Here is a 12746-nt window from a genome sequence, read left to right on the forward strand (position 1 = left end):
TTGAAGAGCTAAAGTAAGTCAACCCAACAGGCAGTATGGATAGTGTGGAAGAAGAGATGTTGGAGATACAGGAAAATGGTGTACAAAAATGAGAAGATTGAATTTAACTTACTGTGCTGCAAATGTTTGGGGCTTTTAAGGGTGATTAACCAATAATGTATGAAAAATTTCTGAACAGGAGAGCCACTGTAAATTATTTCATTCCAACCTGCTGCACTGTTTTTGCCTAGATTTTAATCTACCTATGTACTGTTCTACAATATTCAAAGCAACCTGTATGACCAACCCAGTGGTCAGTCGAGAGATGCGGCAGTCCCAGGCGGAGTGAGTTTGATCACTGGAAGAAGTGGTGTTGAAATAAACTTTGAAACTGTTGATAGCAGTTGCTGAGTACCAGCTACATTTTGGAGTATGAGTCATAGCTCTGATGGGTGGAGTACCTGTTGTGGCAATGGAAGGACTTGGGAGGCATCTGTAAGCTAGTATTTGCGCAAATACTCCACTGAGTATTTCTAACAGCGTTTTCAGAGGAATCGGAGGTTTGAAAAGGGCTTGTGAGCGCAGCAGATTATTACGTAAGTGACAAAAGGCTAGGAAGTATGGGATAAATGAAGAGGACTGAGGATCAAAAAGCCACTATTATTTTACAGTGGATGAACTGGAGGCAATACTAGAAGAAGAGATGGTTAAGAAAAATGCCCTTAAAGTGGGCCTAAATATGGCCCATATTCTGTTGTGTCTTAACATCAAGAGAGCTTTTATGCAGGAAACTTAAAATTGCATTAGAACTATTTTTGGCTGGACATCAGGAAAAGGTTCTTCAGCCAGAGGGTGGTGGAGCACTGGACCAGGCTCCCCAGGGAGGTGTCACAGCCCCAAGCCTGACAGTGTTCAAGAAGAGACTGGAAAACGCCCCCAGACACCTGGTGTGAACTGTGGGGTTGTCATATGCAGGGACAGGAGTTGGACACAATGATCCTTGTGAGTCCCTTCCAACTCAGGAACTATGTTTCTGTGAAAACAAGTGGATTGCTGCTGAATATCTGAAAGTGATATAAAAGCGATATGTTGCTGAAGACTAAAGGCTGCTATTCCCTGTAACTTTTTTTTTGAAGAAACCTGTGTATAACACTCATTTTCCTTGAAGACTTGAGTTCCTCTTCCACTCCCCAAGTTATTTAGGTATTGACTTGATGTAATGATAGAGTAAGAAACTTAGAGCTTCAGATAGTTGAGCCAAACCATAAGACGCTTTCCAGAATACTGACAGTAAAATGTAACTAATTAAGTGTCTAGAAGAACAGTTTTACTGGTAATTGTGTCTGAACAAGAGAGAGCTTTATTGATGTAAAAATACTGCTTGCTCTGTGCTGCCTGTGTGTTCAAAGGGCTGGAGGAAGGGAGTGCAGGTGGAGGAATGCATTGACATGGTGTCTAGATGAATCTAGAAAGCAAATATATACTTTTGTTTTTCTTCTGGACCAAATTGTCGAAGAATGGCATGCAGCCCAGAAGGAGAGTAATTTTTCCTCTTTGGCAGCTCTTAACATGTCTTTCTAGATGGAAGATTGAAATATATCAGACATAGGTGCCAAAGGTTGATTTCCTTTGTGTGTCCTGTTCTTGCATTCTTTTACTTCTCAGCTTAACTGTCCAGAGCTGCTTCTTTCACCTGACCAAAATTAGGTAGCCAGCCTTCCTTATGTTATCAGCTGTGCACCAAAATATTCACATGTCAAACAAGCACAAAATCTAGGCTGTGGGTGCTCTGGGAGTCGTTTGCAGGCAGGAGACAATACTGGTTCCTGTGAGTCCCACCTGCCACTTCTTTGTAGGGTGCGGCTGATGTGGAGGTCTGCAGCTGGACTGCAAGCTCTCTGTCAGCAAACTCTGCTGTTCTGCTTCCTTCTGTAGCTGGAGGATTCTGCTTGTGGGCTCAAAGACTTCTGGGAGATATTAGAAGAGGTTTTTATTTCTTTCCTCTCTGCCCCCCAGCTTTTTCACAGTGTGGACCTAAGGTCTTGAGTAGTGTCAGTGAAACCTTGGCTGGATGTGAGTAAAGGTATGGTGTTAATCAATCCAAGTGTTTGCAGATTGTATTTTATCTCCCTTCCCAGCAGGAATCCTTAATTCCCTTCTCTTTTAAATGCTACTGTAGTATTTTTTCCTTGTACAATCAATAAGAGTGATTGCAGGTCAGTTCTTACATAGTGTGTGGATAAGTTTTCCTGGGGGGGGGTGGAATATGGTCTTTGGAATTGCATATTCTTAGTGTGCACCCTTAAAACAGTTCTTTTTGCTATGAATGCACCTAAAGGTATGTGTAGATGCTGTTTGGTTTTACGGGTAGTACTTCCACAGTCTTATCCCTGAGAAAACAGTGGGAGGAGAGGGGTGGGAGTGAAGAAAGCACATGAAAGCAGAGTTGTGCAAGCACTCAGTGGACAGTGCTTACCTGTCTGCCAGGATTGCTGTCACAATTGTCACGTTGTTGCACAGCCACCAGAAGTAGCCTCTTGTCCTGGGAAGCAGGAGGAAAGATGCCTTTTGCTTGCTGATATTTCTTTTACCAGGAGGTGAAAAGACAGGATAGAGTTTTGTCTATCAATGTTATCAGTAGTATCAAGTCTTCTGTGGTGATTAGTTTGTGTCAGTGTGTACTGGTAGGATTTGTGTCTTGCACTCTGGAAATGTGAAAGAGGGTGCAGATGGGTGTGCACACATTAAACACAGCTGTCAGCGTGAGGCTGAGATGTTTGTCTGCTGCAGCCAACATGTGTCTCTGATTGAAGTTCAATATCCTCATTTGTAGGAAAAGAAGGGATTTACATACTGCTTCTTATTATTTAGTGTTGTCGATTCAATGATGAACGTTATAACCAGAAGAAAATCTTGTAAGGTCTACTTAGTTCAGGGGACTTTTGGCTTGGGAAATCATTGGAAGAGTAAACTTGGCAGATGTCAGTGGGCACTTTCTGTGTTTTTGTAGACTCTATGTAAGCATCAGATGTTGTAGGAGATGCAGTTCTGGTTGAGAATGACCTTGTATATAAAATGATTTAGAATGAAGATGTCAATGGGAATCTATGAAGTTGTAGATCTACCTGAAAAAAAAAATTGTGATGTCACTTTAACTTTTCTGTCCTGAGTACACAGAGTGGCTGCATGTATTCAAGACCCATAGTTTGGTATGAGGTAAGATGCAAATGCCCTCTGAACAATGTGTTTTATAGAGTGGGCAATCCAGAGAGAACAAAGACAACCGATGTCTTTTAATACTGTGTATATATTTCAGTTTATATTGTAACAGAATCAGAAAAAGTCTGTTTCATACTCTAATATCGTAAACATTACTAGTCAAAATAAGATTTCCACCAGTGATATAAGCTCTAGAATTCTATATTGAATTTATATGGGACTGACTGTAGCTTTAAATGCCTTTCTTTCTTAACTGAGGTTTTGCTGTGGTAGGGAAGCAGTGATAATAGGTATTTTTCCTTGAAGCAGCTGCTGTAGTCTGTAATGCATTTTCTTGACAGATGCTTGCATTGCATAGGTAACTGAAGCCCTTCCATCCTGAGGAAAAGGTGGCTTTATCACAGTATTTGCAGATATTCCTGACTTGAAGAAGGTTTTGTATTATCCAAGAAAGGCCTACAATTTTTCTTTTTGAACTTCTTACCTAATTTTCCTGCTATATGAAGTGCATCATGAAAAGGGGGGAAAAAAAAAAGGCACCCTCCCCCCACAACAGCATTTCTGGTGAGTTATCAGTATCTTTTACTTTTTCACACCACAGTTAATCATAAGACTAGAAAAAGAGCAAAGACAAAGAACTTTTTCTTGGGTCTTGGTGCATTGACTTCTTTGTATGGATGTAAAAATCTCTTGGTTTTGTTAAGGCAAGGCTAAAAAAAACTATAAAACTTTGAAAGAGGTGATATACACCACTTTATCATCCAGAGCTTGAAACATGTCAATAAATATTTGAGTTATGAAACTGAAGTAGTAAATGATGGAACGTTGCTGTAGATTTCAGCAGGAGTGAACTTTTATTATTACATTTGTATATCTATTTTCTACTTCCCCTGAAAATGCTTTCACCCTGCTGAAACGGAGATGTGTGCTCTCTTGCTCTGCTGAAGTATCAAAAAGGTACATGAAACTGTGAGTTCTTTGATTTGCCCACCACATGACTTACCTTGTGGTAATTGAATTTATATGGGACTGACTGTAGCTTTAAATGCCTTTCTTTCTTAGATCTCCCCTGGATCTCCCCCCTTCCTCTGTTGATGCTGTCATACTTCCATTTATTTCTGAATGGAAAATTCTGTATTTCTGAACACCATTATAGCTTTTACTTACTGCTTCTTTTCCTTGTCTCTTTATCATAATAATTGACTGTTTGAGCTGAATGCATATCTTGGCATAAAACTCAGTTTCGTAGATGATCTTCTGGTAGCCTAGTAAATTTTCTTAATTTTTTAATGTCCTTTCTGTTTCACAGTTTCGGGGTTATTTTTTCTTGACTGGCTGCAACTGGATCTTTTTACCTGCCTTTATGAAATTGGATTTCTTCCTAGTTAAACTAAAACAGAATAAAAGGGGTTGAAAATGGTGTATGCCAGTTTTATAAGGCTTTGGCAGTGATAATGAGAGAGAGGTGCATCTCTTTGATCTTTCTTCTATTTTTAAGGTGATTAAACAGAACAATATTAGTGGACTAATGTAATACACATGTAGCTGCAACATCTACAGAGCTGTTTCTTAGCTCTGAGAAGTCAAAATGCTGCATGCTGTTAACTTCTGTCGGCATAGGTTCAGTTGTGTGCTTTCTGTATCATTTATGGAGTGTTCTTTTTTGCCTGTTGTGTTAAAATACTATAAATTACTGATAAGGCTCTTCTTCAGTTCACACTGGTAACTGGTTTATCACTATTTAGCTGTTTCAGTAATATTAAACCTCAGATGAACATCTATAACAACATTAAATTTTTAGCAGAAGCATCAACTAGTCTTTCCTTTAGCATAGTCAAATTAAAAAAAAAAAAAAGTAAATGTGAACTTAAAACCATGGAATGGTTTGGGTCAGAATTTTTTAAAATTTGTCTAGTCTGACCCCCCCCGCCATGTGCAGGGACATCTTTCTCTAGATCAGGTTGCTCAAAGCACCATCCAACTCAGCTCTGCACACTTCCAGTGATGGGGCATCCACAGCTTCTTGGGCAGCCTGTTCCAGTGTCTCATCAGTCTCATTGGAAAAGATTTCTTCCTTATGTCCAATCTAAACCTACATTCTTTCCATTTAAAACTGTTGCCCCTTGTCATGTTATTGTAGGTCTTGGGGGAAAAAGCCTCTGTCATCTTTTTTGTGAGTCCCTCTTATATTGAAGAGCCACAATAAGATCTCTCAACTTATTTGTATAGCATAATATCACTTCCATGAAATTATTCATTTTACTGGGAATTTGGGCTGTGGGCTAGTGCTGAAATATCTGAATATGCAGTTACTGTCTTTTTGTGGGCAAGGAGAAGGATACTTTTAAAAATAACTTTATTTTCAGTCTGCTACCTATATCACTTATTTTCTTAACTTTTGTAATTGATGTGTTAGTCAGAAAAATCTTTAGTCACAAATCCTGGATGTTGCCTCTTAGCCTTACTTGATCTTTAGCTAGACTAAAGATCCCCGAAAAAGAAGGCTTAAGCTACATCTGCCTGGTTGGTGTTTTTGAGCCTGAAATGACCAGAGGTTTGGCTCATGCAGAATTTGAGTGGGTTTTGAAAGGAGATGATGTCACTACACTCATTTCTCAGGAGACCTCATCCTGTTTCACACAGGCTATTTTAGCCAGAGGTTTATGGTGAAAGATGTTTATGTTCATGAGGAAAGTAGCTGCTTCCAGCTATTGGGTCAGTGTCGTAGTTGTATAATTACTAGTTCTAAGCTTGAATTTGATATTGCCAATAAAGCTGGTTGAAGTAAAACAAAGAACTTTCTCAGTGTGAATGCCCGTGCCTTTGCTTATTGTGTCTGTGTCTTTATTAAATAATTTTAATTGTTTCCTAATTAATTAAGTTAGGCATTTTCCTCTAGGCAGAACATATTTTTTTCAGTTCTGCTTGCTTTCAAGTTTCATGTTAGGTTGTACTTTGCTGTAACTCTGGTTAGTCCAATCTAACTGTGAAGTTCTGCATGTGTCCTACAGTCAAGAGGAATTTGATTACCATCCTATTATGTTAAAAGTTTAAAAAGAAAATAAAGAAGATATAAAATAGTGTCTTATATACTAAGTCAAAAATAACTGGATATACTGGAATATATTCCAATGTAATGTTTATCTACCCGTCTGTGGTATGGCATGCAAAATATCCTTGAGCATACTGATACAGCTTCTCTTGAAACTTGTTTCTAGTTGGATTTGCAGTGTGGTTGGTGTTGTAACAAAACAAAAGGAGGTTGGTATCTGCCATGAGGAGTCTGCAGCAGGAAATCTGCCGCTGTATGAGCTGTCAGGGACTGCGGACAGGTTGTTGGGACTCTGCCAGGAAAAACAACATAAAAGCTATTCCTGTTTCTGCATCTGGATTTACTTGCTACAGGAGTCTGGCAGTAAATCCAAATGCAATGCTATAATTTTAATTATTTTCTATTATGCTGCTTGCCTGTTGTTGAAAAAAATCTAGGATTGCTTTCATTACATCTTTTTCTATAGAAATACGGTTACTAAAGTGACTTATACTTGAATTGCAGGTGACAGTTCATTTGGATACATATGTAAATTTTATACAGAAGAAAAAAGACAAAAATTATATTTCTGTCAGCTTAAAACCTGGGTTTTCTGAAAAATGGACTATTAAATTCTGTATTGAATATATTTTAAACTACTAAACCTCTTTCCCTTCTGGTGTACTCAGAAACCCTGCATCTCTGCTTTTATCTTAATTCCAGTTTGTTTAGAATGTACCAATGTATGTGTTAGGAATAACAACTTGAAACTCTGTGTGGTTGTGGGTGTTTTTGGTGGTGGTGTGGTTTGTTTTTGTTGTGTTTTTTGTTGTTGTTTTTTTTCTTGTTTGGTTGGTTTTGTTTTGTTACTACTGGAAGAACCATCTTGCAGAAAATTACATGGAAAAGTTGTTTGTCACATTGTTCCCTCCAGAAGTATGCTAGAAACGTGGTTCTGTACCACTTGTCCCGTTTATTGTGTCCCTTCCTGCCTCTTTGCCTTTGCTGATCCTTCTTTGCACTTTTGTTTGGGTCCCAAAGGCTTAAGAAATGTCTTATTTTGTTTGATGTTAGTTTTATTTACATTAATTTGGCAGGTGGTGACTTGATTTAGAATTGCTTGTGCAACTGAAAATCTGTTTTTAACAATGATGAATTTCCCTTGCAGTTTCAAATTCTACTGGCCTCTTGAAGTTACACAGCAATGATTAAAATCATAGCATTACATAATGTTTGTGATTAACATATGATAGATCTGGATAAATCACAGATTAAGTGCTATGTTACCTACCAGCTATGAAAGGGATGAAAACTTTTTTTTTTTTTTGTGTAAGAAAATAGCTTTTGCTATTCTTTTATGTATTTTTAAAGGCAACAGCAAGAAGAATACAGTGTTATTGAAGCATAATGTGAATTCTGTGATTCTGTTCGACTGGTTATCTGCATACCTGTTCAAACAAAACCAAACAAACACACACACACACAAACAAAATAAGTACAAAAACAACAACAAAAAACCCCCTACAACAACAACAAACAACTACTTTCTCATCTGAGCGCTCTAAGTTCATATGCTTAACAAACTGAGGGGCACCACCTGAATTTATAATAGCATCTCTGTTCACAGATGCAGTCTCTTTGATGGATATTAGTGTTGCTGGTTATGGAAGAATAGGAAAGAAAAAAAAAATCAAGATTTTAATGCATGTAAACAACATCTTTATATAACTTTTATTATAATGACAGGTGCAATGTTTTGCAGTGCTCCTTCTGAAGTGTTTGCCAAAACCATAAAGTTTTAATTCCAACTGTTTTCATCCAGTCAGGGTTGTTTGCTTAAGTGAGAACAAGTGTTGTTAGCCCTGGTTTTGCTTGTTGTGCTTTTGTTTTCATCTGAATCAAGTGGGATTTTCTTGCGTGAGCATAGGCATGGGTTTGGTTTCTTTTGCTGTGTGCTTCATTTTTTCCTCCCTAAATTTTCATGAAACTTGGTGGCTTTAGCTGTGATTTTTTTTTTTTATTTTTTTTTCTTGAGGTCTTGAGTATATTAACTCTGCAATTCAAAACTAAAATCTAGTGTTGAAAGAACAAGCCCACGTGGTTGAAACTGAAATGACTGTGCACGTGAAATCTTTCAAATTACAGTACTTTCCACAGATGTAATCCCAACAAGAAGGGATACTGATTGATTTGGTAAGAAGCCTGTTATTTTTTGTATGTAGGTAACTAGATGCTAAAGTGCATGAATACAGAATTAATTTTGTTAAATGAGGAGATTTAGCTTGTAGCTAAAGCTTTAGCTGTAGCTTGTTGCTAGCTAAAATTTCTAAACCTTTTTCTTGAAACTAATACCTGAGCTGATGTTTATATCTGAGGTTTACAAATACGCAAGCTTCCTTGTAATTAAGTTGATGTACAAAAATATTTGCATTAAAAATAGTTGCAAGTATATGCATATCTATATTATCTAATGGTGGCAAGACCAACCAGTTCATTTGATATGTGTGTCTCTAAATTTAATTTGACTTTTTTTTTCTCAACCCTCAGATACTGAGAGTGGACAACAGCCTGGTCAGAATGTGGGTTCTGTGGTTGGTGGTGGTTGTTTGTATGGTTGGTTTGGTTTGTTTGATTGTTTTTTTTTCCACTCCCTCCTGCACAAGATTTACTTTCCATGACTTTTATGAATGTCATTAGTTTTTCCCATTATTTCGTACTAGTGCTATCGGTAAATGACAATATGCACTTGCAGCAGAGAATTTTCAGAATTTTCTGCTTAGTTCTGCTTTATGAATTCAATTCATCAGCCAGGTGCATTAATAAGTCCCTTATATTGTGGCTGGCAAGCTCTTGTATGAAGGATGTGTTATAATACTTAGTTACAATTCATCAAGGATAATGTTTGTTGTTGTTTTTTTTTTTTTTCCCTGTGACATTGGTGAAATCACAGACAACTAATTGTACATGAAAATAATTTTGAGACTTCTGCTTGTGATCTGGTTTAACTGTATGATGCAGAAAGTCTGTTTTCCTGCTTTGTATTCCACTGCTGAAAATGCCAAAGTATTAATCAAACTTCCATGCATCATTTAGTATATTCTTAACAAATGTCAATTGTAATCCTAAACTCGTCTTGTGAAGACAAGTCAAGGTCTACTGTAAAGAATCCATGGCCAAAGGACATTCAATGCAAATGTTCTTCAAAGGATTAACTTACTAAAGAAAGCTTTCTTTTTTTGTAATACAAACTCTACAAAATTTCTTACTCACTAAACAATTCAAATAACTGTTTAAACAATAAAAGACTGTGTTAATGGTTCTTTAGACATCGAAAAGCCAAAATTGAAGCCTAATCTATGTAGAAGCTAATGTTAAAAAAACACCCAAACCCCAAACCAACCAAACAAAACCAAAACAAAAAAAACCCCAAAACGAAATTGTCCAAGCTCTGTTAAAATTCAATGACAGCACACATAGAATTTTTTTATGGCGAGTTTATATACAAAAGCTCAGCTTCTGTGTTCTCTGGCCATCCATATGCTTTTTCCTGAGGAAAATGTGACTGAAAGTTGTTTCCAATGAACAGAAAAATACTTGGCTTTTAATTAGGTGACAAAAGCCAAAGGATTCTTGATGGTAAAAACAACAACAGTCCTTTTGCTGCTAAGCAGGTAAACCCACTTTTCAATCAGAGATTTAAAAGGAAGATTTTGACTTAGCTACTTTTAATGTGTGAAATAGCATCGGACAACATCTCATGTAATGCATCACAATTATGAAAACATGCCATGTAGAGGTTGCATCTACTTCTGCTGAGCTTGCCAACAGCTTTTATGTACCTGTAGACTCTCTCCTATGTTGGTTTTCCTGTTGGTCTGACTTCATCACTTTATAAAAAAACTTCCTTAGAGTACAGGTGTCAGTGACCCCTCATTATGCTTGGTGCCCATACTAAGCCCTGTTGTCTACCTTTGCCTGGTTTGCTGATACAGGTTCCAAGTTCCTCACAGGGGGAACTTCTTGTAGTGCTACAGCCACTCAAGATGGTCTTGTTCTCACCTGGGACCTCTATGTGCTACATAATGGTAGTAGCTGACTGCTTTCTGTAGGTGATTACCATGGCTCCTGGCTTGTGTTTTACCTATTTGTAGATTATTCCCTTTCTTTGTCTTCTTGGGACTCTTGACCTACAATGAAGTTGTCATGAGTTTGTGTTTTGCACGTTGTACTCCTGTGTCATATATATCGTTCTAGAATATTTTCTGACTAGTAGAAGTCAGAAATTACCAAAGATCCTAATATGCCTGTGGAATTGAAGTTCTCTGCTTTTTATTTTTTTCAAATACTTGTTTTGTAGGTTAATATTTTAATGCTGATAAGAAATAAAATTCAGAAACTTTTTTTCTTTTTAAATCTAAAGTTATATCTTGTATCATAAGTGGCTTAGACCATTAGGTAATAGAGTGCTGAATGTCTAAGTGGTTTGAATTCTGGATGGGACATCTAGGTCCCAGTTTAATGGAAGTAGCAACATTGATTCTGGAGAAACCATGGGTGACTTTGTAGCCTCTGTGGAAGGGCTGAAGGCAGATAATTATGATGATTCACCTTGAGGTTTGTTTGGATTCATCCAAAGTGTCAAAGCAAAGCTTACAGGGGCATATTGTGCTCTAAAAATATGAACTGTCTGCAAATCAGATTTTGTTGAATATGATTATCTGTGCTAATATATATAAATATATATACATATCTAACATGAATTTGGATTTTTCAAGGGTATTTAGCTGTAACTTCACTGTATCCTTTTTGAAGGCAGTGGTGATAATCCCAAGTGTTTATGATCACAAAGTGCTTAATTGTTACATATTGAGGAAGTTTTCAGTGAGGGAGAGAATGTCTTTGTCTTAAAACCAGAAAAACTTTATTGCGATATGTTTAAGTGAAGTTAATCCAAACAATAATATTGAAAGTAAATTCTTGGTCGTTCCAGCTAAAATTTTTGTTTGAGGAAGTTTATACATGAAACTGCTCTTTTAAATTTGTTGTTGTTGTTGTTTTTTGGTGGGCATGTACCCTCATGCTTCTTTTAGGAGCTAGAGAAGGAAAGTGAGACTGATTATTTCAGAGGGCAATTCAGAACCCAGGTCAGCTGTCTGAGGTTCCCTTTGGGAACTTTCTGTTCTAGATGAGTTGTCTCTTCCTGTAGAGTGTAAGACAGACTCCCATAGGGAGGCTAATAATTCTTGTTGTTACACGTGATGCAGTCTGTTATTCTAAATAAGTATGATGTTGCAGAAAAGCAAAAGTGGATTTCTGTATGAAGCTTTGATGTTCTGATATGTTCTGATTACAAAGTCCCCCTGCTTTAAATATTCAAGTGCCGTGCATATCAGATTAAATTTAAAACATATTAAGCTAGTTGTCAATCTGCCCTTTACTTGAAAAGATAGAGTAAGTAAGGAATAGGTGGAAATTGTGTCACTATCTAAAGTTCTGTATTGGTAGCTATATGTTAGTTACTGTGCTGTGCAACAAGGTGCAATAGCAACTGAAATATGATTCAGTTTAAGAAGAAAAGAAAGAGGAGTGGCTGAAAGACATTTAATTTTCAACTGGTGAAAAGACAAATACAAACCAAAGCTGAAATACTATAGACTGTGTGTTATAGGCTCAAAAGGTTTCAGGAGTGCATTGTCTGTCTCTTGTTCTTTTGAAAGGCTGTTTGTAGTTCTAGTGCTCTGAACTAGATTTGGTTACCTGAACTCATGGGAAGAGGCATATCTACCCTTAGGTCATAGAGAAGCATTAACTTCTGATACTTCCATTCTGTTTTTTCATTGAGCTTTATGAAGAATCTGGGAAGTGCATTATGTTTTGCTGTCTCCAGCGAAGTCCATTGGCAGAACTCTGGTAATGCTGGAGAGAATTCTTCCTCTGGAGGTGCCTGTGTGTGTTGATTAGTGGTACAGTCTTGGCAGTACTTATGTTTTACAAGTCTTCAAGTGGTAGTAGTGATAGTCAAATTTGTGCTTCAATGACCTCCTAACTTCATGATTCATTTTTCCCTAGCAGAAGTTCGTTTTGTTTTGTTTTTAAGCAATACTGATTAAAATCTGGTTTATTTAAAAAATAAAGAAGTGGACATAAAGAGGCTAGCCTGTCTCATATTTTCTGTTTCTGCTATGAGAGCATCATACAGGCCTGTCCTTCACCTGGTGAGGTCCCTGCTACTGCCTGGTAGTACTTGATGCAGGTTGAACCTTGTAGCTTGCCTCTACTCTGTGAGGACACAGCTTGATATGCGTTCCTCTTGGCCTAGCCAAGGGGCTGGTGTGGAGGGGGCAGATGGGACAACTTCAGCTGCAGCAGAAGTATTTCTGCAGCTGCATGGTGAGCAAGTTCAAAAACCTGATGAGGCTGAGGATGAAAAGGCTGTTTTTAGCTGGATCATAATTCCAACTGGCTTCACTGGGAAACAGAGCAGAAGCTTGTGCCAATTTGTTGTAATTGGCATAGC

The 12746-nt window shown here is 37.5% G+C and overlaps 1 protein-coding gene across 6 annotated transcripts in view; it reads left to right on the top strand.

Annotated features, from left to right (window-relative positions):
• HDAC9 (histone deacetylase 9) overlaps positions 1–12746 on the top strand; it is a 472156-nt gene that overhangs the window by 18495 nt on the left and 440915 nt on the right. The window lies entirely within an intron of this gene.

This window comes from Columba livia, chromosome 2 (assembly GCF_036013475.1).
Source record: "Columba livia isolate bColLiv1 breed racing homer chromosome 2, bColLiv1.pat.W.v2, whole genome shotgun sequence".
NCBI classification, from domain to species: Eukaryota; Metazoa; Chordata; class Aves; order Columbiformes; family Columbidae; genus Columba; species Columba livia.